This window comes from Bubalus kerabau, chromosome 2, assembly GCF_029407905.1.
Source record: "Bubalus kerabau isolate K-KA32 ecotype Philippines breed swamp buffalo chromosome 2, PCC_UOA_SB_1v2, whole genome shotgun sequence".
Taxonomy (NCBI): domain Eukaryota; kingdom Metazoa; phylum Chordata; class Mammalia; order Artiodactyla; family Bovidae; genus Bubalus; species Bubalus kerabau.
Genome location: NC_073625.1, coordinates 19471615 through 19499484, shown reverse-complemented (window position 1 = coordinate 19499484; position 27870 = coordinate 19471615). Strand labels below are relative to the sequence as shown.

General features: G+C 44.1%; 1 long non-coding RNA gene across 1 annotated transcript in view; it reads right to left on the bottom strand.

The window, feature by feature from the left end:
* Nucleotides 1-27870, bottom strand: part of LOC129643087 (uncharacterized) — a 118721-nt gene that overhangs the window by 10820 nt on the left and 80031 nt on the right. The window contains exons 4-6 of the long non-coding RNA XR_008710072.1: nucleotides 19569-19655; nucleotides 10165-10295; nucleotides 3714-3817 (exon numbers count right to left, since the gene is read on the bottom strand). This is a non-coding gene — a long non-coding RNA (uncharacterized LOC129643087). The remainder of the gene's footprint in view (nucleotides 1-3713; nucleotides 3818-10164; nucleotides 10296-19568; nucleotides 19656-27870) is intronic.

Here is a 27870-nt window from a genome sequence, read left to right as displayed (position 1 = left end):
CCTAAGGGGACCCCGGCCTTTAGAGGGAAAGGATGTGGCTGGTCTGGAAAGTTCCTCACTCCTTCTCACTCTAAGGAACTGGACAGTGATCTTGAATTTCTGAATCTCTCACCGACTCCCTTGAATGTGTGTCTTGTTTTGAGATGAGGTTCAAGTAGTTAGCTTTTACTGGGGAAGAAGGCAGACACCAAGGTAGAGTGGAAGAGGAGCAACTGCGAATCAAGACAGCGAGTGGGGGCCCGGACTGTTGGATTGAAAGAAGGTGAGAGACTAGTTGATAGGAAGAAACCAGCCCAAAATAGTGACTCTAGTAAGCTTGAGTTGTGCTTCCTACTTTGTCACATCCTGTGCCTTCAAGGTACGGATCAGACTGTAATTTTGTCATAATGTGACACAAATACAGTGGCTGACTAGTCCTGTATTTTACTAAGTTCTGTTTCTCTTACTTTGCAGCCTTTCTAGTGGTCCAGCCACTATCACCTGACTCTCCGTCCCCTAAGGCTGCCGTAGGATATTGGACACCCTCTGCTGACTTCCTAGATGTAGGGCCAATGCCTTCTCCCCCCACCCCCACCCCCAAATAATTCAGTACTGGAGAAACACGTGGCCCCCCTAGAATTCTCAAGCCTAGCATTCAGCAGTCCCAGGCCCGAGTACCCCTCCTTGGCCAACTATCACCTGTATAATCTCAGGCAGACCACCCAAGTCTCCTTCACCTCACTATTTTTCAATGATAACATTGAAAAATGATAAGATTCCCTCAACCAAAGAGGGGTTTGGTATAGCACAGGGAACTCTGCTCAATGTTACGTGGATGCCTAAATGGGAGGGAAGTTTCAGGGAGAATGGATACATGTATATGTATGGCTGAGTCCCTTTGCTGTCCTCCTGAAACTATCACCACATTATTAATCAGTTATACCCCAATACAAAATAAAAAGTTAAAAAAACAAATAGGGGTTTGGTGGAGATGAAGTGAGACGATGTTTTGTTTTGCTTTGTTTTTAAGTCACTTAGCACAATGCCCAGCATAGAGCAGGAGTTTGGTATACAAGAGCTATTTTGACACATTACGATTTTACATTAGGTGTTCATGCAGAATCTGTAACAATCGTCCTTTCCTGCTCTAAGATGGTGATTCTCCTAGAGGCAGTAACTGGAAATGCATCTCCACGTCAGAAAATTTGCTTTCCAGGTTGACTCAGGGACCAAATTACCCTGAGTGGACAATCCTTTCCAATGTGGAAAAACTGGGAGTTAGAAATTTAAGGGGAACAAAAGAAGACACTTGAGAGTCCCTTGGACTGCACGGAGATCAAACCAGTCAATCCTAAAGGAAATCAACCCTGATTATTCATTGGAAGGACTGATGCTGAAGCTTCAACACTTTGGCCACCTGATGGGAAGAGCCAACTCATTGGAGAAGATCCTGATGCTGGCACAGACTGAAGGCAGGAGGAGAAGGGGATGATAGAGGATGAGATGGTTGGATGGCATCACTGACTCAATGGACATGAGTTTGAGCAAACTCCAGGAGAAAGTGGAGGACAGAGAAGCCTGGCATGCTGCAGTCCATGGGATCACAAAGAGCTGGACATGACTTAGTGACTGAACAACAACAATAAAGAAGCTAAAAGCATATTTCTACAGAGAATAGTAACAATATAACAACAGCTGTGGTCTGTGGTAGACAAGCCCAGAATGAGTAGTAGCGTCCATCTCCCTGGGCTAAGTCTGTGTAGAGATGCTTAGGAAGCCTGGAATACACCATCTGTCACCAGATTCATTCCTTGTTGTGTTGTGTGGTGGTCAGACTCTATTGCATCCATTATCTATTGAAACCGGGATGCTTCAACACACCAAAACAGACGGGACCAAATCCTAAGGCAAAGCCTGTGGCTCTTAAGCTCAGGACAAGTTCAAAAACTGGGGAAAGAATGGGGTGGCCCTGATTGTCTTAGGTAAGGAAGCCTGCGCATCAGAAACTTGGGGAGAGTCAAGGTCAGTTCAGAAGTCCCAGACCCCCTCACCCTGTGCACACCCCAGACCTCACCAGCTCTGAAGATCCATCTCATCTCACCACATCCAGTCCAATGTTTCATCCAGTTTCCCTTCCCAAATAATTTCTGAGACCTCCTCTACCAGCACCAAGAATGCTCAAACCTTCTGCAAGTCAACCTCGGTGAGCTTGCCCCCAAGACTAGCTACTCAGCTCCATACAGCAATCTCCCCTCTGGCCTGAAACGCCAGCCTCCAGCTGCGAGTCACCTCCGCTCCCCTCTCCTCAAGCCACTGTCTCCCATGAATGGACAGAGACCCCCTCCCTGAACCCCTCCCCCACAGCAATGGAGGACACCAGATGGAAACTGTGGACAAGACCACACTGAAGGTTTTGAGGCTCACCGATGAGAAACATGATAGTTGGAATACATCTGCCATCAGAGGGGTCAGAACAGGCTTGTTTGGGGTCCCTTCTGGCTGTAGCCCCTCATCTTTGAGAAGCAGATCCCACCTTTCCACTCCCTTTGTCTCTTACCAAAAACCATCCACTTACAGAGGCTCAGATCCACCTCAACCACACCCCAAGCCGACTATCATGCCTTGGTGGAAGACGTCTGCACCGAGATTGCCTCCCCACGCTCCCTTCAAACACTGGCCACCCGCTCTGACGCAGGTGTCACCCAAGGGCCACTGAGGGGCTTCCAGAAAACAACCAGGGCTCGGTCTAAAGCAAATGGATGCTTTCACCAGAACGGCGAGCCGCTTTAAAACCTTTTTCCTCCTTTCTAGCCACCAAGACTTCAAAATCTTAAAGCCTGATTTCACCCAAGACACTATTAAAATAGAAACTGCTCTCTAATTGAAATCACTTGTAAAAAAGAAACTTCAAAGGACCCATGTCTCTACCAGCTGAGCTTCGTGACTCCCATCCTACAGGGGGCCGCTGGCTGCGTGGACAGACACAGACCCTCGGCGCTGAGACACCCTGTGCTTTGTCCCTCCCTCGGTGGAAGGGCAGCTCCCATAGACTCTGTGTGCCCGGCATAATTGCCTCCACTGAAGGCCGATGAGTCACCCCATCACCACTGCTTTCTTCCGTTCTTGCTTTGCGTCAGCTGAACTTAGTCAATAGAACGAACTCTGTATGGTTCAAGATACTGTAGAGAAAAGCTTTTGGGGGGGTCAAACTTAGGCTTTAAAAAATATCAATTGGAACTATAGGTCTTTTTCACAAGGTCAGGCACTCTCTAGGTGTTTCCACTTATGTTTCAATATTTTGGCAATCCAGCACAGATTCATAGAGGGTGTATGCAAAACACACATTTAGTTGTCTCAGCCTTGACCATGCCAGGCACCATTCACAGGTAGGTCTACGGGAGAATTCATCCCGAGTTCCAGTTGGAGATGTCTAGGCTGGAGATGTCTAGGCTTATCTTCCGGAGAAGGCCCTGGCACCCCACTTCAGTACTCTTGCCTGGAAACTCCCATGGATGGGGGAGCCTGGTGGGCTGCAGTCCATGGGGTCGCTAAGAGTTGGATACAACTGAGAGACTTCACTTTCACTTTTCACGTTCATTCATTGGAGAGGGAAATGGCAACCCACTCCAGTGTTCTTGCCTGGAGAATCCCAGGGGCGGTGGAGCCTGGTGGGCTGCCGTCTATGGGGTCGCACAGAGTCAGACACGACTGAAGCGACTTAGCAGCAGGCTTACCTTCCAGGCCCTTCCTCCCACCAGGGTCCTGAGGTCCATGTTGATGGAAGAAGCTGGACTCTCCTCGAAGAGCTAGGATTTGAGGTTCCAGGGCTCCCAGGATCCTGGGTCAAGAGGGAGAAGAAGAGAGAGCCTTAGAAGCAAAGAAGAAAGAACTAGGATCTGTATGGGAGACAGAAAATTCCAGAGAATACATACACATTTGAAAAAATGTTGCAAAAATCACTTAGAGAATTAGCGTTGACATTTGAGTCAGGGGCATGAACATCCTGATTGTCTCCTGTCTTCATCAAACAAAGCTTGAGTTATTGCTTCCCACATGCCAGGGGACATGGTGTTGACCAGCTCCCGGCTCTGCTACCATAGAACACCCAGCCCAGCAGAGGGGCGATGGGGGTGCGGTGCTTTGTATCAGGTAGGCAGAGTTCGCTACAAGAACAGGCAGGACAGTCAGCCTAGTCTGAAAGATCCTCAAGCTTTCCTTAATGCCTGAGCATCAAATAAAAGGTGGCTTCCCTGGTGGCTCAGACGGTAAAGAATATGCCTGCAATGTAGGAAACCCGGGTTCAGTCCCTGGGTCAGGAAAATCCCCCAGAGAAGGGAACGGTAACCCACTCCAGTATTCTTGCCTGGAGAATTCCATGGACAGAGGAGCCTGGCGGGCTCCATGGGTTGTAAAGAGTCGGACATGACTGAGCAACTAAGCACACACACGGAATAAAAACTAAGCAATGTCTTCCATCCCACAAAGCGTGGATTTCTACCCCCATGCCAGGCTCCCCAGCCCTCCATCTCTATAAACAAGCTCCTTCAGCAACAACAGAATTTTGTGGATTCACTCTGATCTCCAGGGGCACGGCTGACGATGACCCTGGGTGTGGAGTCCAGCGTTGCCGGGAAAGGCCAGGCAGGAATAACCCACAGGGAGCCTGCGTGAGTGAGGCTGACATTCACACCCTGGTGGGCTGCCCCCAGCTGGCTCTGCAGCCTGGTTCCCTACTGCTGACCTGCCCATCACACACACACACACACACACACACACACACACTCCAGATCTGGAGGGGTAGGCACTTAACGAATTTTGGTCCCCAGCAGGTGAGCGGCCCACTCAATCCCTGACTCACAGGTCAGAGTGGGAAGCAGTCTTCCGGCAAAACGCACGTCCTCCTCTCTCTGCAGAAACCTGCATTCAGCTCCGGGCCCTGGGCGTGAGGGAGCAAGGCTCATAAAAGTCTGATTAGCTGGCTCGTGGGCAGGGGTGAGCTCAACCCATAATTGGACAAAACAGAGCAGGAGCTCAGCGTTTGCCAAAGGGAAGAAGTCGCCTTTGTTCTAACGCAGCACTTGGGTGTTTAGTTAAAAAGACAAGCCCTGCTGACCCCTGATGACACTTGGCGGGTGGCTTTGTGCTTCTAATAGGAGCCACAGCGCTTTGGCTCATTTTAAATTACTACCAAGTGTTGTGTGGGTTGGGGCTTCTTCAAGGGGAAAAAAATCAATCTGAGGGGAAAAGCTATTCCTTAGCAACAAAGGAAAAAGAAAGAAGGCAGTTCTTTTAATGGAATCTGAGATGGAATCTAGCTTAGTGGAGCCAGAGCAAAAATAGCTCTTATCTGATCAAGGTGCCCGAGTTCCACTTGACGGCGGTTCAGGAGGCCCAGGCTCGGGGCTCCGGGGACCACAGCCAGCATCATCAGGGAGGGACAGTCCTCCCGGCGGAGGGGCGTCCAGCAGGCCTCAGGACGGCAGGAGTCAGCTGTCACAGTCATTCTGTCGACGTGTATTTTTAATCACACTCTTTTTCCAAATACAAAAAAGCTGAAAGGAAGTGATTTCAGCAGTCTGGGTAACAACGCCAACGGGTAATGGCCCATCCACTATGGCACTCTTTGTCACACGTGCAGAATATGGTGGAAACTGGATGGTGGGCGCTTAGTTACACAAGCTCCCAGCACAGAGATGGGGAACAGGGTATAAACTGCACGGTGAAAGTAGAGATTAAACAAATAAGTGAGGAACCAGAGAAAAGGGTAAAAACTATTGGATGAAACCAGGAAATAAATATACCAGTCTGTGCCTGTAGGGATCTATGCGGTTGTGTGCTTCCATTAAGTGGATATGGTTAGCACACCAAAGACCCCACACACACTCACACACACACACATTCACACATTGTGAGGGTCTCTACAGCTCTGGGTGTGAGTGTGTGTGTGTGTGTGTGTGTGTGCATTAAGCAAGATCATCTGGCTTGAGGCACAGTTGTGATGCACAATAATCCACCTCTAGTCCCCACGCTGGCTTTCTCTATTGTCTTAGCACAGGGCTCAAATTTTCCACTTTCCAGAAAGAATCTACTCACATCTCAACAGCAGTGTGACTTAAGAGTTTCCTGAAGATTTTGTAGAGAAATTCAAGAAGGATACTGTGTCACATACTGCACACCACACTCTTCAAGTCTCTATCTACTAGTCCATTTCTCCCCAGCCTGCGGTCAGTGGGGCTCACTCTCTCTTCCCTTGAAGCTCTCATTCCTAGGAGTCCAATCTCTTAACTCCAAAATGTTCCTCCGAATCCCCTATCTCATCCCTTGCTTTCAGCTGCTGCCTGCCAACTCACATAATCTCCTTGCCCAGAAATCAGCAAACCAAAACTCTCAGCTCCAGAAAGAGACTCGGACACATAGAAAATAAACTTATGGTTACCAAAAGGGAAGGGGGTTAGGGATAAGTTAGGAATTAGGTATTAACAGATACACACTACTATATGTAAAATAGGTATGTAACAGGGACCTACTATATAGCACAGGGAACTATATTCCATATCTTGTAATAACCTATAATGGAAAAGAATCTGAAAAAGCATATATAAATATATGTATTACATATATGTGGGTGCTGCTAAGTCGCTTCAGTCGTTTTCGACTCTGTGTGACCCCATAGACGGCAGCCCACCAGGCTCCCCCTTCCCTGGGATTCTCCAGGCAAGAACACTGGAGTGGGTTGCCATTTCCTTCTCCAATGCATGAAAGTGGAAAGTGAAAGTGAGGTCGCTCAGTCGTATCCGACTCCTAGCGACCCCATGGACTGCAGCCTACCAGGCTCCTCTGTCCATGGGATTTTCCAGGCAAGAGTACTGGAGTGGGTTGCCATTGCCTTCTCCAAACAGATACACACTACTATATATAAAATAGGTATATAACAGGGACCTACTGTATAGCACAGGCAACTATATTCCATATCTTGTAATAGCCTATAGTGGAAAAGAATCTGAAAAAGCATATATAAATATATGTATTACATATATGTGGGTACAGATATATATAACTAAATCACTTTGCTCTACACCCGAAACCAACAAGACATTCATTGTAAATCAACTACACTTCAATAAAAATAAATAAGTAAATACATAAAAAAATGAAAAACAAAGTTTCCAGTTCCAAGATCTGCCCTTTTAGGAGGAAGAGTTGGCTATACATAACCAACAACAAAATTTTGTCCTATCAAATGTATCAAGAATTCAGGCACAGAATTTGGAAGTCACTTCCAGTAAAGCAACAGGCCTATCATTAACCCTATATCGTGACAGTTATGCCCTTCAAGGGGCAGGGAAAGGTCTCGATGACATTTCTTCTAGAGTTTTCTTTTGTCAGGGAGTCTGTGACCACACCCACATCTGCCTCTGGGTTATTGTCATCACTACAAAAACATTCAGGACTAGTTCATCTGTTCTAATCCTTTGCACAGAACACAATCCCAAATTCTGGGCTTCTTACACAAAATCACACTCGTTTTCAGTATATCTGAGTTCATAATCCAGCTGTAAAGTGATGTGGCTTTTTTTTTTTTTGCTCCCAAATTCTCAATAATGATCACAAGTGTAAATTAATTCAGGCTTAAAATATAAAATGGACTGACTGCCCACCACTCCCTGAATTATGCATGAATCGAGTGGACAGGGTTCTTTGTCATCTATGCACACGCTCTTCCTTCTCTATTTGTAACACTTTCTCTGCACTTTTGAAAGTGAGGCTACAGTTCATCAGTGGCTGTTGACAGCATCCACTTAAGACTGAACCCTTCACTCTGGACTCTTCAGAACTTGGAGTTCCCCAGACCTTCCCCAGCCGTGGGCTTCACCTGTGCTCAACCGGTGAGGCAGGAACCTCGGAAAAGTTCCCCACTGGGATCAGCAGAGTCCCAGAGAAAAACCGGTGACTGACACAAGTTCCCGAAGTCAAACCAGATACCAATTCATTTCAGAATGACGGCAATTGAGGGCCACCTAGTTTGACATTATAATGGAACTGAAGAGACTCGGGGAGAATCAGTCAATTAGTCAAGAACATGCAGCCTCTGGGAGCCAGAGCAAGGGTCTGAGCTCGGGTTGGCAGCAGCCTAATGCCTGGTGGACAATCACTGGGGTCAGACAGGTCAGGAAAGCCTGAGGACCTGGGAGAGATTAGCTCAGAATCAGATCATATTCAGTAACCAAAAGAAACGTCCTTCTCCTCCAAGACCCATGCAATAACAAACCAAATCACTTTCTCAGAAACCCTCTTCTCTGGTCAGATCTTCAAAATAAAGAATCTCTGGTGGCAGGCGAAACCCACTCAGCTGAGGGTAGAGGGTCAGGGCCCTGGGGGATGGACCTTGCCCACTCTCACCCTGGGAAATTCACTAAAGCCCCGCCAGCCTCAGGAACAGGAAGTTCTGCTGGGCAGAGTTGTTTCTGTTGGGTATGTATGGTGTCTTTGACTGTACACCCCATTCTAGAAACCTGGACAAAAAGAAAAGGAGAGGAGTCTGGTGCAGAGAGAAAGAGCTTTGTAGACGGGCCTGGGTTATGTACGTAGGTAACCCCTCTGACCCTTAATGTCTTCATTTGTGCACAGAAGATTCCTAAGTACCAACACTGGTATGGGACTTAAAAGTGACAGACACCTTCCTAAGAGTAAGTGGTTCACATATACCAACATTTCATCCTCAGAACCCTTGCCGCTGTTATTATCTCCCTTCTTCTGAGCTGGATTCCAGTAATGTCTCCTGTCTCTACTCTTAGCCCCTTCAGACCCCACATGACTGGAAGCTGTGCTGGAAGAAAGCACCAAGGCATCCCCCACAGCCCAGAAGAGAAACAAAGCGGGAACGTGGCTGCCATTGCTGCCCCTGTTGTTGTTATCATTTTTCTGGTTCAGTTCCGTATATGCTGATATGGCAGATCCAGAAGGACCCCAGGGGATCTGTCCTCATAGGCTTACTATGTTCTCATTTCAAACCTCGTGGAGGTTGGCATTATGACCATGTCTGCATGGCCAGATCCATCAACTCAAATTTCTGATCCGTGACTTTTCCGCTAAGAGCAGGACTCTTCCCTTTGGTCAGATACAAGCTTCAAGAGTAAGGGGGCTGCCGGTGGGTTCAAGAGTGAGGGGGCTGCCACCCACCAGAGGTTCTGATAGGAACAGAGACACCTCCTTCTCAACCTTTGCAATTCCAATGCGAAGATTAAAATGCGACATCACTTAAGGACCAGCACGTTGACAGACTGTGTGACTCAGCCAACTCAACTTCCTGGGCCTGAAGAAAGAATGCCTTTTTTTTTTGTCCTCCGCTCAGGTAGATAATTCACTTCCTTGAAACACGTCATCAGTGTGGAAAAGTTGTTTTTGAGTGGAACCTTTCTGACGTCTCTATTTGGTGGCAGTGTTTCTACAGCGCTATTGTTGATCCTTGATCCAGAATTGTAGGTCGTGTTCTTGGCCTGGCCCTCAACAACAAGACTGTGAAGAGACAGAAACCTGGGCCAGAGTTATCCTGGCTAGAACATTTGCAGTTGAATCTACAAGATGCACTTTTCCATCAAGGTGGTGACACCCCACGCAATCTGCGGAGCCCCATAGGGTTATCTCACCCCCTCAGAGTAATATGAATCTGAACATACGCAGTCTGCCAGATGTCCTGCCATGAAATAAAGGATTAGAGTTAAATAACAGAGTTTTACTGCACACTGATGATTGAAATTTACATTTGAAATAGGAGAGCAAACAGAAGCTGAGACAAGAGGTAAACGAACGCCACATGCGCGCACCGGGTGCTGGGGCCGTCCTTCGCATCCTCAAGGGCAGCCAGGGAGAGTGGACAGACCGTGAACCCCAATGCTGCACGGACCAGAGGGCAAACCTGGAGGAGCGGGGTTGGTTGTGAGACCTCAGGCATGCCTCGGAAATTGCTCTAAGCCCAAGTTCCCTCGCCTATGTGAAAAATTCTTTTCTGAGACTGTCATGAAGCAAGGCAATATGAATAGATGCCCCTCACCTCGCCCCAGAGTAAATAATCAATAAGCATCATTTTCCCTGCTTTCTTGGCACTCCAATGGACTCTGGCTTCTTCTTAGAATTTGGACTCCTCCTGGGTTTTGGTATGGGTGAAATCTCTGCATATATGTTTACCTGCAGGCAGCATTATTTGAAGAAACTTCCCCTTTGCATGTTTCTTGCTCCACGGACACCCAAGTATCCCAGGACAGTTTCCTCTCAGAGAAACCACACAGCCCTCAAACTGTTGCTTCTCCTTTCTCCTGCTGTGGTTAAAAAAAAAAAAAAAATCAGAAGAACACAGGTTTCTGGGCTTCCCTGGTGGTGCAGTGCTTAAGGTTCTGCACTTCTGCTGCAGGGGGTGTGGATGCCATCCCGAGTCAGGGATTGACTAAGAACCTCCAGACAAAAAAAAAGAACAGAGGTATCCCATGCATCCTCACAGGTAACCAGAGAAACATCAGTACTTTCTTCTGTTTTCCCTTTCTCATCCTCCTCCCACTCATCCGTTTCTCTTGACTGTCCTCCTTCAAAGCTGTTGGTTTTGGTGCTCCCAGCCAAGGAGGAGAAGGGAACCGACAGGTACAGGTGTGTCCACGTGTGGCTGTCTCACCCAGCCTACAGTCCCTGCTCCAGTTCCCTCTTCTGAAGCTTTCCTTCCCTCTCCCCAGATGATGAGCTCACACCACATTCCTCCTGTCCTCCAATCCCTCCTACTTCCCCAACCCCCATAACCCCCATCACCAATGGTAGGCGAGCATCCCTTCACCAAGCCCATCCTATCATTCCATCCCCTGGTTGTTCACTTAGGGGAAGGGGTGGGTCTCAGCAAAGCCATGAGATAAAGTCAGTGGTTCTGTACCCATTTCACAGGTGAGAATGTTGAGACTTAAAGAGTTGAAAGGACATAAGTTGATGGTAGCAAAAGAGACCTGTAGTGAGTTCAATGGTGGCCCCCACAAAAGATCTGTCCATATCCTAGGACCTGTGAATGTCCACTTTGGCGGGGAAAGGGTCTTTGCAGATATAATTAAGATTAAGGGTCTGAGGGGAGATTATCCCGGATTTTCTGAGGGGCCCCAATTCCCATGATGATGTTCTTACAAGAGTGAGATAGAAGGAGATTACCCAGGAAGAAGGGAGGGCCATGTGACAAAGGAAGCGGAGACCTGAGTGATGTGGCCACAAGTTAAGGAACAGCCACAGCCACCAGCAGCTGGAAGAAGCAGGAGAAAGAGTGTCCCAAAGCCTCCGAAGGTCAGACTTCTGGCCTGTGAGAGAATACATTTCCACTGTTTTAAGCCCCCAGTACTTTGGCCACCTGATAGGAACTGCCAACTCACTGGAAAGAACAATCCAACTAAAAACAGGCAGAAGATTTGAATAGATATGTTTTCAAAGAAGACACACAGATGTACCAATAGGCATATGAAAAGGTGCTCAACATCACGCATTATCAGAGAAATGCAAATCAAAGCTACAATGAGACATCACTTCACACCTGTTAGATCGGCTATTATCAAAAAGACAAGAAATAACAAATATTGGCGAGGATGTAGAGAAAGGGAACATTTGTACACTGCTACTGGGGATACTAATTGGTGTAGCCGCTATGGAAAACAGCCTAGAGGTTCTTCAAAATATTAAAAACAGAATGACCATCTGATCTAGCAATTCCACTTCTGGGTATCTATCCACAGAAAATGAAAATACTAACTGGAAAAGATCTATGCATCCTCATGTTCATTGTAGTGTTATTTACAATAGCCAAGATATGGAGACAATCTAAGGGTCTGCCAGTGGATGAATGAATAAAGAAAATGTCTACAGATATGAAATACATGGGATATGAAAAAGCGAAGTTGTTCAGTCGTGTCCAGCTCTTTGTGACCCCATGGACTGTAGCCTACCAGGCTCCTCCATCCATGGGATCTTCCAGGCAAGAATATTGGAGTGGGTTGCCATTTCCTTCTCCAGGGGATCTTTCTGACCCAGGGATTGAACCTGGGTCTCCTGCATTGCAGGCAGACACTTTTCCGTTTGAGCCACCAAGGAAGTCCATATGGAATATACTTATCCATAAAAAAGAATGAAATCTTGCCATTTGTGACAACCTGAAGTGGACCTAGAAAGTATTACGCTAAGTGAAAGAAGCCAGACAGAGAAAGACAAATACCATATGACTTCCCTTATACACAGAATCTAAAAATAAACAGACGAACCTCATAAATGCTGAGATTGGTGGTTGCCAGAAACAAGAGGTGGAGGCGGGAAAAATGGGTAAAGGGAGTCAAAAAGCACAAACTTCCAGCTATAAAATAAACAAGCCATGGGGATGTAACGTACAGCGTGGTGACTATCGTTAATAATGTTGTACTGAATATCTGAAATTTGCTAAGAGAATAGATCTTAAGAGTTTCCATCACAAGAAAAAGATTTTAACTATGTGCAATGACAAATGTTATCACACAGACTTATGGTTGGTGATCATTTTGCAATATACACAAATATTGAATCATTGATATACACTTGAAATTAATATAATATTACAGGTCAATTATACCTCAATTTTTTAAAAGAAGAGATTTATCATGGGAATTAACTCACAAGGTGATGGAAGCCAAGATGTCCCGAAATCTGCTCTCTGCAAGGCAGAGAGGCAGGAAATCTGATGGAATGATTCAGTGTGGGTCCAAAAGCCTGGAAACCAGGGCAGCCAGTGAGTCAACACCCTCCCAGATACACTCAGAAAAAATGTCTTACCAGTTATTTGGGCATTCCTTAGCCCAGTCAAGACAGCACATAATTAATTATCACAGCATCCTCCATAATAAAATAAAAAGACACGTAAATAGAATGACTGCTTCATAGTAAGGATGCAATTAATGTCAGCCAGTACTGTTGGGGGTTTTATTTTTGCAACAATTCTTTATTTGGGGCCTAATCATTCAGTATTTTACAAACTACTCAAAAAAGGGGATCACAGAGGCCCCACACGTCTGAACCACCATTACAGGTAAGTGAGTAATCAAGTGGCAGCCTTCCTCTCCATCACAGTAGCTTCAGGGCAAAGCCAAAGAGAATTGATCCAGCCTTAAAATGTCATATGAATCATGATGCCAAAATGATTTATGTTCACCTTAGAAGGTAGTTAATTCCATCCACCTCGACTGCCTGCCTTTGCCCTCCTCAGAGTCTGGGATTACATTTATTAACCGGAGAAGGGAACGGGATCCTGAGAATACTCAGCAACCTGCTGGGCTGGGAGGTGGTCTGAGACTCAGCTTCTCCCTGACATGGAGGCCTGGCCAGGGATCGTCCACAGAAAGGCCTTTGGGAACCACAGCATCACTAGGGTATAAAGACAGAGGAGGGGAGGAGATTGACTTAAAGAGCATCCAGTTGTACAAACGCTGCCTAGACTTATCATAGCTCCTTGGACAGAGAGCTACATCCCGCTGGGGACTTCAAATAGAAGGGAAATTGACGAGAAGATGCTCAATGTTGTTAATTATTACAGAAACGCAAACTGAAACTACAGTGAGGTATCACCAAAACTCCGCAAATAATAAATGTTGGAGGGTGTGGAGAAAAGGGAACCTTCCTACACTGTTGGTGGAAATATAAATTGGCGCAGCCACTATGGAGAACAGTATGGGGGCTCCTTGTGTGATCTGCTGTCCTCAGTCGCGTCCAACTCTTTGTGACCCCATGGACTGTGCCTGCCAGGCTCCTCTGTTAATGGAATTTTCCAGGCACGAATAATGGAGTGAGTTGCCATTTCTACTCCAGGGGATCTTTCTGACCCAGGGATTGAACCCACATCTCTTGCATCTCCTGCATTGACAGGAGAATTCTTTACCACTAGCACCACCTGGGAAGCCCTGGAGGTTCCTTAAAAAACTAAAAATAGGATTACCATATGTCCCAGTAAGCCCACATACCAGAAAAAAACTCTAATTCAAAAAAATATACGCACCCCAATGTTTACAGCAGCACTATTTACAATAGCCAAGACATGGAAGCAACCTAGATAGCATGTTCAAAAGCAGAGACAATACTTTGCCAACAAAGGTCCGTCTGGTCAAGGCTATGGTTTTTCCTGTGGTCATGTATGGATGTGAGAGTTGGACTGTGAAGAAAGCTGAGCACTGAAGAATTGATGCTTTTGAACTGTGGTGTTGGAGAAGACTCTTGAGAGTCCCTTGGACTGCAAGGAGATCCAACCAGTCCATTCTGAAGGAGATCAGCCCTGGGATTTCTTTGGAAGGAATGATGCTAAAGCTGAAACTCCAGTACTTTGGCCACCTCATGTGAAGAGTTGACTCATTGGAAAAGACTCTGATGCTGGGAGGGATTGGGGCCAGGAGGAGAAGGGGACGACAGAGGATGAGATGGCTGGATGGCATCACTGACTCGATGGACGTGAGTCTGGGTGAACTCCAGGAGTTGGTGATGGACAGGGAGGCCTGGTGTGCTGCGATGCATGGGGTCGCAAAGAGTCAGACACAACTGAGTGACTGAACTGAACTGAACTGAACTGGAAGCAACCTAAGCATCCAACCACAGATAAAAGAATTAAGATATGGTACATATATGTAATGCAATATTACCCAGTCATAAAAAGAATGAAATAATGCCATTTGTAGCAACGTGGATGGAACTAGAGATTATTTCCAAATCCTATCTAGAGAAACATATTCTAAGCACGTGTGTTAGTTGCATACTCATGTCCAACTCTCTGCAACATCATGGATTGGGGCCCACCAAGCTCCTCTGTCCATGGAATTCTCCTGGCAAGAATACTGGAGTGGGTTGCCATTTCCTTCTTCAGGGGATCTTCCTGACCCAGGGATCAAACCCAGGTCTGCCATGTTGCAGGCAGCTTCTTTACCATTTGAGCCACCAGGGAAACCCTAATGGAATATTACCCAGTCATAAAAAGAATGGAATAATGCCATTTATAGCAACATGGATGGAACTAGAGATTATCATATTAAGTGAAGTCAGGGAAAAACAAATATGATATTACTAATTTGTGGAACCTAAAAAAATAATGCAAATGAACTTATTTACAGACTCACAGACATAGAAAACAAACTTATGATTACCAAAGAGGAATGGGAAGGGGAGGGATAAGTTAGGAGTCTGGAATTAATCTATATGCACATTACTGTATATAAAATAAATAAGGTTGCACTGTATAGCACAGGGAACTATACTTAGTATTTTCTAATAATTTATAATATAAAAGAATCTGAAAAAGAACATATATGTATGTGTGTATACATATATGTGTGTATATATATACATAAACATATATATGTAACTGAATCACTTTGCTGTACACCTGAAACTAACACAACATTGTAAATCAACAACACTTCAGTTTAAAAAAAGAGGAGTGATTGACTCTCAAACTCACATCCATGTGCCAGGGTCATTCATAATTTCTGTTCTTCAGCTTTCCCTGCCATGAAATCTTTAATCCCTGACTTCTTCCTGTTTACTTGCTTCCCAGAACTATCCATTCATCTGCTCTCTAGGGAGTAATGAGTCCTTCCTCATTCACAATCATTCAAACAAGGCTGCAACCTTCCATGCATTTTCCAGAAGAAGCATCTTTTAAATTCATCTTAGAGGATGAGACCTTTCTCACTGTCATTTATCAGTGTTGACATCTAAGACTGACTGAGCCAGGTGACCTGATTCCTGGTTGCAAACAGAAATAAATCTGAGGGCTCACAGTCCTTAATCTGCCAGGTCTCCTTCCCCAAAACTGTTCTCACCATAGTATTATGAAGTTAAGGGCCCTGGCTCTTGAAAGTTCCTAAATACTTTAAAAGATGTAAACACTTTATTCTCTCAATTTTAAAAGGGCATGCAGGGACTTCTCTGGTAGTCCAGTGGTTAAAAAAAGACTTCACCTTCCAACTGAACCAGGGTATGTGTTCAATCCCTGGTCGGGGAGCTAAGATCCCGCACGCTTCACAGACAAGAAACCAAAGCATAAAACACAAGTGATATTGTAACAAATTCAGTAAAGACTTTAAAAATGGTTCACATAAAAAAAAAAAAGGGGTGGGGGACATGTAAGGGGTCTGGGGCTGCCACCCTAAAGTGGCTGTTAGGAAGTGAATATTTCAGATTTTTTCTTAGCAACAGCTCTGCAGGAACTTTCCAAACCGATTATTTGGCTCAGGAGAATCATCACTTCAGCCAACATTTTATATTTCTCATCTCTACTTTTCTCAAGGCATGAGTTTCAAAAGGCAAACTGAATGGGATTAATTCATTACCAGTCAGGCTAGGCTCTCTCCAGGTTGACATCAAGGCTGCACTTTTATGCACCTTTCCTTCCTTAGCCTACACGAGCAGTCTTCAGAAAAAACCCAACTAACTGGACTTGACTGGTATGATGGTTGGATGGCATTATCAACTTGATGGACGTGTGTTTGAGCAATTTCCAGGAGTTGGTGATGGACAGGGAAGCCTGGCATGCTGTAGTTGATGGGGTCGCAAAGAGTCGGACACAACTGAGCAACTGAACTATGTTCTGAACCTATCCTTACAACAAAAATTATAATTGAGCAATTTGTTATGAAGAGATAACCAAAACTGCATTTCAACAAATGTCCTAAAAAGAAAGAAAATGAAAAACTACAGGTGAAAAAACATTTATCCTCAATAGTAATCAAAGAATGCATATATGATGCTATGGCTTTTTAAATTACTAAGTATAAAAATAATAATATCTACTACTGGGTAAAGTACAGAAAAGCAGGCGTTTTTATATACTGCTTTTGAGAACATAGGTTGGTAGAAGTTTTTGAAGAATACTTGCAACATAACAAAAATCTTAAAATATGCTTATTTTTGCCCCAGCAATCTCACGTCAAGGCATTTATCCTAGGTATATGATTTTTAAAAATTAAACATTAGGTATAAAGACGTTAAGCTGTATTTATGATGGTAAAAAATTAGCCAAACAGATTATCCAATAATAGGACACTGGTTAAAATTAACAATGGAATAGAAATATGATAAAAAAATTTTATCACTAAAAAACAATACTTGAGGTTACTGATTACTAGTAATGATGTGCTAGCTTGTATCCAACTAACAATTCTACTGAAAATAATAAGAAATTCTATACAATTGAAAAAAAAAAACTGGTTTTAACTTCCAGCTTTTGGTCTAGTATGTAAGGAACTCTCATAACAAGAAAAAAGCTGAACAAACAAAATCAGTAGCTCTTCATGCATCCATTAGAATATTGAGGTTACAGGGAACACACAGTCCCTCAGAATTGGAGTATTTAAATAGACAGGTGGATACAGAGAATTGGAATTTACTGGAGAATTCCAGGAGCAGAAACCTCCATGGGAACCAGTATTCAGGGAGGAAATCCTGAAATGTAATTGACAAATTGCTGGAGGCTCAGTGTAGACAAGTCAGAGAGAGAAAAACTCCAGGGAAGGGAGGGCCATCCTAGAGGAGTCACCACATTTTTTTAAGTGTTACCTCCTGGAGATCTATCAGGTCCTCCCAAGGGAGATCAGAAGAAAGTTCCCTCCTGCTCTTGGCAGGGAAGGGGGAAAAGTAGTCACATTGAAATACACCTAGAGCATTCTGTTCTTCATAATAAGGTCGGCTTTCAACAGACTGTCTTTTCAGAATCTAACCAACTGAGATTCTCCCAGAGCCTAACCATCCATGGGAAAGGAAACACCCAGTCCCAGCCTCTGGCCTTTCACCTGGTAGAAAGGAAATACCCAACTCCATCCTCCCCCCTCTAGCTTTCCTGCTCACCTACACATACGTGTTGGAGGTAGGAACAAACTAAAAAGCACTGGTAAAATGTGGCAGCCCAGGAGCACATGCTCACTAAAAAACTGAGACCTAATTGTAGGAGTGTAGAATGCTCTCACCCCGCAACACCTTATACCATGTCAAGAGGATTCCTGCTGACAACCGGGCAATGCAACTGAAAGAACCACACATCTTAGAGCTTCTTTAAGAAGAAGTCTCGAGGAAAAAGCAATGAGGGGAACAAAAACAAAGACACCAGAGGAAATCTGATCCTCCAACACCCACAACTACAGTAAACAGTAAACATGACTGAACCCCCAGCTAGGTCATCATAAAAACTCACACTAAAGTACTATATATATATATAGTATATATCATGTCCAGCTACCTAAAGAAAATTATAAGACATACTCAGAGGTAAAAACAAAAACAAAAACACACAATTTGAAGACACAGAGCAAGCATCAGAACCAGACGCGAACATGACAGGGATCTTGGAAATAGCAGACTGTGAATTTAAAATAATTATGATGAACGTGCTAAGAGCTTCAGTGGAAAAAAGTGGATGAGTGCAAGAATGGATGGGTAATATAAGCACAGAAATGGATGATCTGAGAAAGAGTTGTAAGGAAATGCTAGAAATCAGAAACACTGTAATAGAAACAAAGAAGTGAACGGAAAAGGGTGAAAACAGATGTGGTTATATTAATATCAAAGCAGATGTCAAGACATGAAATATTATTAGAGATAAAGCTGATTACTTCTAAGCGATAAGGAGTCATTTCATCAAAAAGACAAAACAACTATAAATCATATGCTCCTGATGACAGAGACTCAAAATAAGAATAAAATTGGCAGAATTAAATGGAGAAATAACAAATCCACAATCATGACTGGAGTTTTTAACACCCCTGTCTCAGTAAATTGATAGAAGTAGAGAAACTCAAGAAGGATTTAGAAGACTGGAACAATTATACCAAACCAACTTGGTCTTACTTTATATATTTATAGAATATTATACCAAACAAATCCAGAATACACAATCCTTTCAAATGCACACAAAACAGTCATCTAGATAGACCATAAAACAATTTGGACTACTTAAAATATACAGAATATATGCTTTAAACACATTGTAAGTTAAAAAATGACAGAAACATAGCTTGAAAATCTTCCCACTTTACTTATAAATTAAGCAGAACACTCCTAAATAATCCATGGGTCAAAAAAGAAATCACAAATGACATCAGAAAATATTTATAACTCAATGGTAATAAAAAAATAAATCAATTTGTAGGATGGAACTGAGACAAGGCTTAGAGGGAAACTATAGTTTTAAATGTTTATTTTAGAAAATAAAAGTTTAAAAATCAATTATTTTCACTTTAAAAAGTTAAAAGATTAAAAATAAACTTAAGAAAATTAAAAAAGAAGGAAATTAAGAGCAAAAGTCAATACAACAAAAAATGAACTATAAAAAAAGAGCCTCTGAGAAACTGTCAGACTCTAGAAAAGCCTAAAAAGATACGACAACTAAATGTTAGTGGTATTCTGGATTGGATCCTGAAACAGAAAATGGATATTCGGTGAAAACTAAGGAAATGTGAATAAATAATGGACATTAGTTAATAATAATGTACATATACTGGTTCATTAGCTATGAGAAACATACCCTAGTGGTGTAAGTTATTAACAACAGAAGAAACTGGGTGGTATATAGGTATTACCTGTTATATCCTTGCAACTCTTCTGTTAACCTAAAACTCTCCTTCTCAATTCATTTTATGAAGCCAGCATAAGCCTGGTCCTAAAACCTGAAATGGACATGACAAGAAAATAAGATTATAAACCAATACTATTTGTGAGATATACATAAGAAGAAGAATAGAAATTGACTATTTAGTGCAGAAATGCCAAGACTGATTCAATGATCAAAAATCAATTTCTCACCACATTGACAAAATAAAGGAGAAAATCATATGATCATCGCAACTGGTCCAGAAAAAGCATTTAACAAATCGAACATTGATTCCTAACAAAAACTCTTAGCAAACTAGAAATAGAAGGAATTTTCTTTTTCTGTTAAAAGGCATCTATGAAAAGCCCACAGCTAACATCATACTTGCTGGTGAAATAGTAAATGCTTCTCTAAAGACTAGAAATAAGTTTGGGATAAATTTTAAAATTCATGAGCTATTTATATTTTTTCAAGTATTTCTATATCCAGAAAAAGTTTCAATGTAACTTAACATTTATTGAATACTTACTAGGTGCAAAACAGCTGCCAGGTGTTGGGAATTCTTTTAATGGTAAAAGTCCCATCTGTCAAGGGATTTTAAAATAAATGTAAAAGACAGATACTCAGTAAAAGTAACTAAAATCAATTCAGTATATGTTGGAGGTCCAAAAGAAGCAAATGATAATAAATAGCTCAGGCTTTCAGAATCCAGATTTTATGGGATAGAGAATAACATATTAAGTAATTTAAATTTTATTTTATAGGCTATGGGGCTTTTTCAGCTCCTGTTTTAGGTCTTTGAGCAGAAGAATGATATAAAAAAGATTCTATAACCTGCATCATCAAAAGCACATTTTGCAAATATTTCAGTATGTTTGGGGCTCTGTGCTTTGACTAACATTTTACTACAAAGCAATTGATAACCAGAGAGGTAACTGATTTTCTCAAAGCTACAGATCAAATAAATAGGAAGAAAGTATGGGAAATTAGCGGAGAAGGCAATGGCACCCCACTCCGGTACTCTTGCCTAGAAAATCCCATGGACGGAGGAGCCTGGAAGGCTGTAGTCCTGAGGATTGGTCGCTGAGGGTTGGGCACGACTTAGCGACTTCCCTTTCACTTTTCACTTTCATGCATTGGAGAAGGAAATGGCAACCCACTCCAGTGTTCTTGCCTGGAGAATCCCAGGGACGGGAGAGCCTGGTGGGCTGCCGTCTATGGGGTTGCACAGAGTTGGACACGACTGAAGTGACTTAGTAGTAGTAGCATGGGAAATTAGAGTGAATATGAAACAGGATACGGACTTCCTTCAGCTTTTAGGATGTCTACCATTCCAACTATTGGTTAGGTATCTGAAAGAGTGGAAAAATGGAAACAGGAGTCATTTTTGTTTTTGTTTTTGACAGTTCGGTACATCAGAAACATCCAACACTGAATGTCTGTGTTCAGACAATGATAACCAGGGAAGGATGAAATAACTGGAGGAACAGGAGTAAGAGTTAAAATTGGCTACAAGGAACAGATGGTCTTCTCAACTGCATTCCCACCTTCCTTTCTCTCTTCTCTACACCCACTTGCCCACCATCCAAGTGCGCAAACGCTCACACACACGTGCACACACGCACACACATGCACAATTTGTGAGCTCCCCACTGCTGCCATTAGTACTGACAACTAATCCACAGATAGAGAAATCTGTCTTCTTCCTATTTTCAGTGGATAACTGGAAGGCATGAGTATAAGCAGATGTAGAAATTAATAATTATTTGAGTAAAAACAGATGAGATGCTGATAGCAAGCTGATGATAATGAGCAGTGAGAAAGAAAAGGCTTCCAAGGATCTCACCAGACAGATTCCAGAAGCATGAGACTCCTTGTAAATGGTGAATCCTACCGTCATCAGGAGAGTGGGGTCAGATCAATCCAGGGGACAAAGTGCTGATTCTTAACAAGCACGCGATTCTTGAATGATTGTCCCTACCACATTTAATGCAGCAGAGAAAGCAAGACAGACTGGAAAAGTTTGGGGGGTCAGTCTATGCAGAGGGCAGAATCTTAGTCCCCGAGGAAAACAATCAAAGGATTCTGTATGGTAACACATCCACCCAATTTGCCTAGAACTGTCCCAATTTTAGTGCTGAAAACCCCACGTCCTAGGAAGTCCTTCAGTCCCAGACAAACCAGGACAGTTGGTCATCCTGGCTCGGGAAGGCTCTTTAACCCTAAGAACTGGAGGTCAAGGTTTTAGGCGATAGGTCATACGCTGTATGGCCTCAAAGCCCCAGATACTGTCCATCTACATGAGCAGGAGAAGAGTAGATGCCACACCCCTCCTCTGGAGCCAACCCCACTGACAAGGAGCCCATGCTCTCCAGACTGTTGAGGGTGTGCTATTCAAGACAGACATCCTATGGTCAAATCTACTGTTTCTTCTCTTTTTTTAACATTTTTACATTGGGCTATAACTGATTAACAAGGTTGTGATAGTTTCAGATGAACAGCAAAGGGACTCAGCCACACACAGACATGTATCCATTCTCCCCCAAACTCCCCTTCCATCCGGGCTGCCACATGACATTAAGCAGAGTTCCTTGTGCTCTACAGCAGGACCTTGTTGGTTTTCCATTTTAAATACAGCAGTGTGTACATGTCCATCCCAAAGTCCCTGACTATGCCTTCCTTCCCTCCTTCCCCCACTGGCAACCACAGTCTACTGCTTCCTCTTGATGTACTATGGTAGCCTATCCTGAGAAAGAGGTGGCATAAGATGCCTCTCAAAGAGCACCAAACACTATCTGAGATGCTTTTCTGGGGTTCAGCAGATTCCTGAATATGGCTAGGGCTATGTGCTTCGGGGTGATGACAACAGCTGACACCGGCGGAGCACTTACTGTGCTCTACAGTCTAGGGCCATGGTTGACAACGTTGGCTGCACACTGTAATACCCTGTATTAGCTTCCTAGGTCTGCTGTAACAAAGTATGACACTGGACAGCTATAAATGAAAATGCATTCTCTCACAGTTCTGGAAGCCAGAAAAAGTCAAATCCTCAGGGACTAAGATTCTGCCCTCTGCGTACACTGACCCTCAAACTTTTCCAATCTGTCTTCCTTTCTCTCTGCTGCATTAAATGTGGTAGGGGCAATCATTCAAGTTCTGGAGGCTAGAAGTCACCTGGGACTTCTCTGGTGACACAGTGGATAAGAATCTGACTCTCAAGGCAGGAGACACGGGTTCGATCCCTCGTCTGGGAAGATTCCACATGCTGTGCAGCAATTAAGCCCGTGCACCACAACCACCAAGCCTGTGCTCTACAGCCCAGGAGCCCCAACTACTGACATCCACATGCCCTAGAGCCTGAGCTCCCCGCAACTAGAGAGCAGCCCCCACTCGCTGCAACTAGAGAAAAGCCCATGCAGCAACAAAGATCCAGCACAGCCAAAAATAAATAAATAAAATTATTTTAAAAATGTTTTTCTGGAGGGCTGTGAATGAGAGTCTGTTTCATGCCCTTCCCCTAGCTCCTGGCGGCTGGAGGTAATCCATGGCATTCCTTGGCACCTACAGACGCATGACTTCAACTCTACTTCCTTGGTTACGTATGTGGCACTGCTCCTGTGACTCATCACATCACTTTGTCTCTGTGTCTTTGTGCCTCTTCTCTTCTTGTGAGCACATCGGTCATATTGGTTTAAGGGCTCACCCTCACGCCAGTATACCCTCAGCTTAACTAATGACATCTGCAGTTGACGCTATTTACAAACACCGTCACATTCCGAGGTTCCGGGAAGAGCACGAATTTGGGAGGGGACACAATTCAACCCAGTACATACTGAAGGACGTTTTTATAATCCAGTTAGAACAATCCCAGTCCCTGGGAATGAGGCCCAGGCATCAGTGTTCTTTAAAGATCTCCAGGTAAATCCACTGTGCTACTAAGTTTGAGAACCACTGCTCTAGGGAGGTTACAGGTCCCCCTTTACGTGAGTCTTCAGAAAGTTAGGTTGAGTTTCCTTCACCAAAATCTTTAGCTCCCATCACCTGACCCTTATGCCTCAGTCTTTTATTTGTAGACGGATGAATAAGCTTACCTGCAAGTCTCATCCCCAAATCACTGAAGAAGTCTGTATCTGGTTAAATATGTCTAACTCCCATCACTTCTTTGTTCTGTGTTCCCTCAGAACTCCTGTATTAAGTTGGGACGATATTAATCTCATTCACTTATTGTCGCCTTTTAAACATCTTAATTTTTTGTGTTCTATCTGCAAGTTTAACCCCAAATTTTCTGTATCTCTGATATTCTCTCCCATGCTATTCAATCCATAAATGCCTCTTGTCCTCTCTCTCTCTCTCGCTCTCACACACACACAAGTTACTACTGGTGCTTCTTAAATGCTGCTGAGAATCCACATTCTATGAACTATAGTCAGATGAGAACATGTAACCAAATCTCACACATTACTGTTTTAATGAAGGTAAATTTTGTTGAAAATCATTCATGTGCTTTTTTCTTCTAGATTTCTGAAGACGCTGTCATCACCCTAGAATTGCCCAAGGCCCTGGGAGGCTCCCAGCTACACAAAAGGCAGAATCTTTATCAAAAGAATAAAAACAGAATGGCAAGAATAATTTTCATTTCATGGCTTTCAGAAACCAGGTTACACAGTAAACCAGTAGGCTTGAGGCCAGGCTTTTGTCTTGAAAGCAGATTTTCCCCTTTCCACCCCATCCCCTTAACAGGAACCAAGGCTGGATGTCACTAATGCATAAAAGCCCCTCTGTCACTTGGATTCTATTCCCCTCTACCCAGGGCTCCCTGGGCTCTACCCAGGTAAAGAATCTGCCTGCAATGCGGGAGAGCCGGGATCCATCCCTGGGTCGGGAAGGTTCCCTGGAGAAGGGAATGGCAACCCACTCCAGTATTCTTGCCTGGAGAATTCCATGGACAGAGGAGCCTGGAGGGCTACAGTCCATGGGGCCGCAGAGAGTCAGACATGACTGAGTGACTAACACCTTACTTTCACCCAGGCAGGAAAGCCAATGCATTCTACCCTATGGCAGAGGAGACTGTCGTAAGCAGAGTAGAGTGGACCAAGGATCCATCCCTTTCCAGCCTGGACGGTGGGAGAAGGGGAGGGCAGGAAGGCAGAGCTGTTTGACGTAGGTCTCACTTCCTTCTCTGAGCTTTGGCACAGAATAAGCAAACCAAGCAGAGTAGGAGGCATGGCCCTGGCTCCCTACATGGATTTCTTCAAAAAAAAAAACAACAAAAAAAAAACAGTCTCAAGCTGCCTGCACCAACCTAGGGCCAGGCCACATCAGTGTGGCCACACAGCAAGGAGGGAGTAAGGAGGGCCCTCCTGTTTCACTCTCTCAAGCCAGGTTCCCTTCCAGCAGAGCACTGAGGGTGCGTTGACTGAAAGAGCCTGTCAAGGGCCTGCGTGTGATGACCATAGCCACTGAGGGTCAAAGGTCAGCCAGGGAACCAGCCCCTGGCCAGGCCCAGGTTATACCAGCCACATTCAAGGTGTGACACTGGAAGCAGGGGAGCCCAAACAATCAGCAACCTAGGAACACAGCCCCGATAACCAAGGACCCAGCTCCTCCCCTCGCCCAGGAGGTCCTAGGAGCCACGGCCCCTCGTCCAGACACTGAATGCCTCCCCTTACACCAGATGCCATTTTTGGGGGGGAAGAGAAGCAGGAGGAAGATGCAGGCAATCTGAGATTCAAAGCATTTTTTCCTAGAAAGGCTGAGCGTTCCTTGAAGGCTCTGTTTAAATGCTCAAATCAGACATTCACTCAAACCAAATTAGACATTTAGTTATTTTTTTTCCACTGTGGGGTGGGGAGGGAGGGAATCGTGAATTAAATGAAAACAGCTATAAACAAAATACAGAAATCACGTTGCCTCTTCCTATCCAAGCTGCAGTGAGAGTCAAGATTTTTCAAAGCCATTATACCAGCCTACCCTTTCCTGACAGGCCAACAGCTCTGGATTCATTTCTGAAGCTGCAAAATACCCAGACAACAATGAGAACAGAAATTCTTCTCCAAACTACAGAGCAGTGAGTTACCTAGCAATGGTCACTGATTTATCGTACCAGCTGTATATAAATTAAATTTTAAAAACACAAATTGATTTCATTTCCAGTTACTAAATATCCAGGTGGCTTGCTGCATTAATTACAACTGACGTGGAGGTTAATAATTTCACCCTCTGATCTCTACCTCTTTCAAAGCGAATGCCTTGCTAGTCCTGCTGATCACATTGTGGGGGATGGGGGGCAGGAGAGCGTGGGAGTGGATCAGGAAGCAGGGGCCTGATGAATCATGCAGGAGATGAACTGTTCAAAGCATCCTCCCCTCGCGCCTGAGCAGGGTATATTATCATGCTGGCAGCCAGCAGCAGGTGCATCGGAGGGATACAGCTGGGCAAGGTGACAATCGGTGAAGCCCCATCACCTGCACAGGGACCCTCTCTGTCCTCAGCATCCAGTGAAATCCCAAGGCGGGCTGCACCCTGGGGAAGAGCCAACAACAGCCCACTCCCAAGAAGCTCAGGCAGAACGAAGCTCCAGCCACAGGCTAACAAGCTCTCCTAAGATGGATTTAGTAGCACCGCCATGGGGCAAAACCAGGCACCAATAATCTGAGTTCCTGCTGACTGCAGACTCTTGCTAGATAGATGGGTCCTGGGGTTATTAAATTCCTAGGAAAAGGAAATCATCAGACCCCCTCATCAGAAAGTCCTGGGATATGAGACTCTGGCTCTAAGCTGCCACTCAGATGCTCTTCTAAACAGAACATATGGGGTTAACTGCATTTTCTTTTTCAGTCCCTCCGCAGACAGAGCTGTGTTTGGCAAGTGGTTTGAAGGTGAGGTTGCAGAAACCACTTGTGAAAATTAGGTGAGAAAACATCTCCTTCCTTCATCAGCTGCCAAGTGCTGTTGAGTCCTCTTCCAAATGTCCTTTTGTGGACTAAATACCAAATGTTTGACTGAAATCTCCTAATTCCAAAGACCAAAGCTACCTGGCAGATACCAAGATATGGATTCGAATGCCACTGGTGACAGGCACAGCACTATGGCAGCTCCATGAGATGCATGACTTGTTCACAGTCCCCACTCAGCTCAGGTTCTGACTGTTCACATCATTCTCAAAAACCAACCCAGGAACTTGAAACAATGTCATAAATGATGATCAGAATCCCATATTCAACCAGGTCTCCCACAGTATTGAGGAGCTATTTGTGACTTGCTGAACTCACTTTAGTGTGTTAAGTTTCTGCTCAGCCTCTTTCTAACTATATACCCTGGATGAGTCGCTTCTCTAAATTGTAAAATAATAATCATGTTGACACCCAAAAGGCCTCCTTCCATTCAATGAACCACGTGTCAAGAACTACAGGAGGAGCTGAGGGTTCAAAGCACGAAGACTGGCCCACTGGCCTGGCTCTTCTGCCTCTAGCTGGGTACTCTCAGGGAGGTTTCCCCACCTTAAATTAGTAACCAAGGCAGGCTCCAGAGTCAAACTAACCTGGATAAATTCCAACTGCTCCATTTACTAGTTATCAATTTTGAGTAAGTTACTGCCATTTCCTTACTGGTTTAAAAAAAAAAGCATTCATAAAAGCAGTATCATAAAGTTGCTACAAGTATCAAATGATAGTATGCACACTGCCTGGAATCCAGGACGCAACTCAGGTGGTTATTTTTTTATTGTTGCTTTTAATAAGAAAGCAGCTTATGTTAAGGAGAATACTTAACTGGCACCATAAACAGTACTTAGCAGATGCTAAGTAATTATTTTCCTCCATCGGCAAGAACCTTCAAGAAGCAACTTGAGAGAGAGAACTCTTTGAGAGAGAATTAAAATGAAACGTGGTAAGTACAAGCACAGGGGAAATAAAGTGCTTTGGGACACAAAGAAAGGCTGATTCTATCCAGAAGAAAGTAAAAGACTTCAAGAAAGAGGTGACACTAGATTGAGAAAGTCTGATTAGGATCACAGAGAGTGTAAGTAGGAGAAGAGAAACTTTTCCTCTACCCTGTTATGTTTAGTGACTGGGGCCAGTGAATTAAAGTAACAAAAGACAGCTTAACAAGAGGAAAGATTTATTTCATATACACATGGAGTGGGGCTCACAGAAAAGGCATGAAACTCCAAGAGGCAGTTTGGTCTATGAGCTTATAGACCCTTTTAACAAAGGGCAATACACTGTGGAGAAATGACAAGAGAAAGGAGTTTGATCTTCTTCAGTTCAGTTCAGTCGCTCAGTCATGTCCGA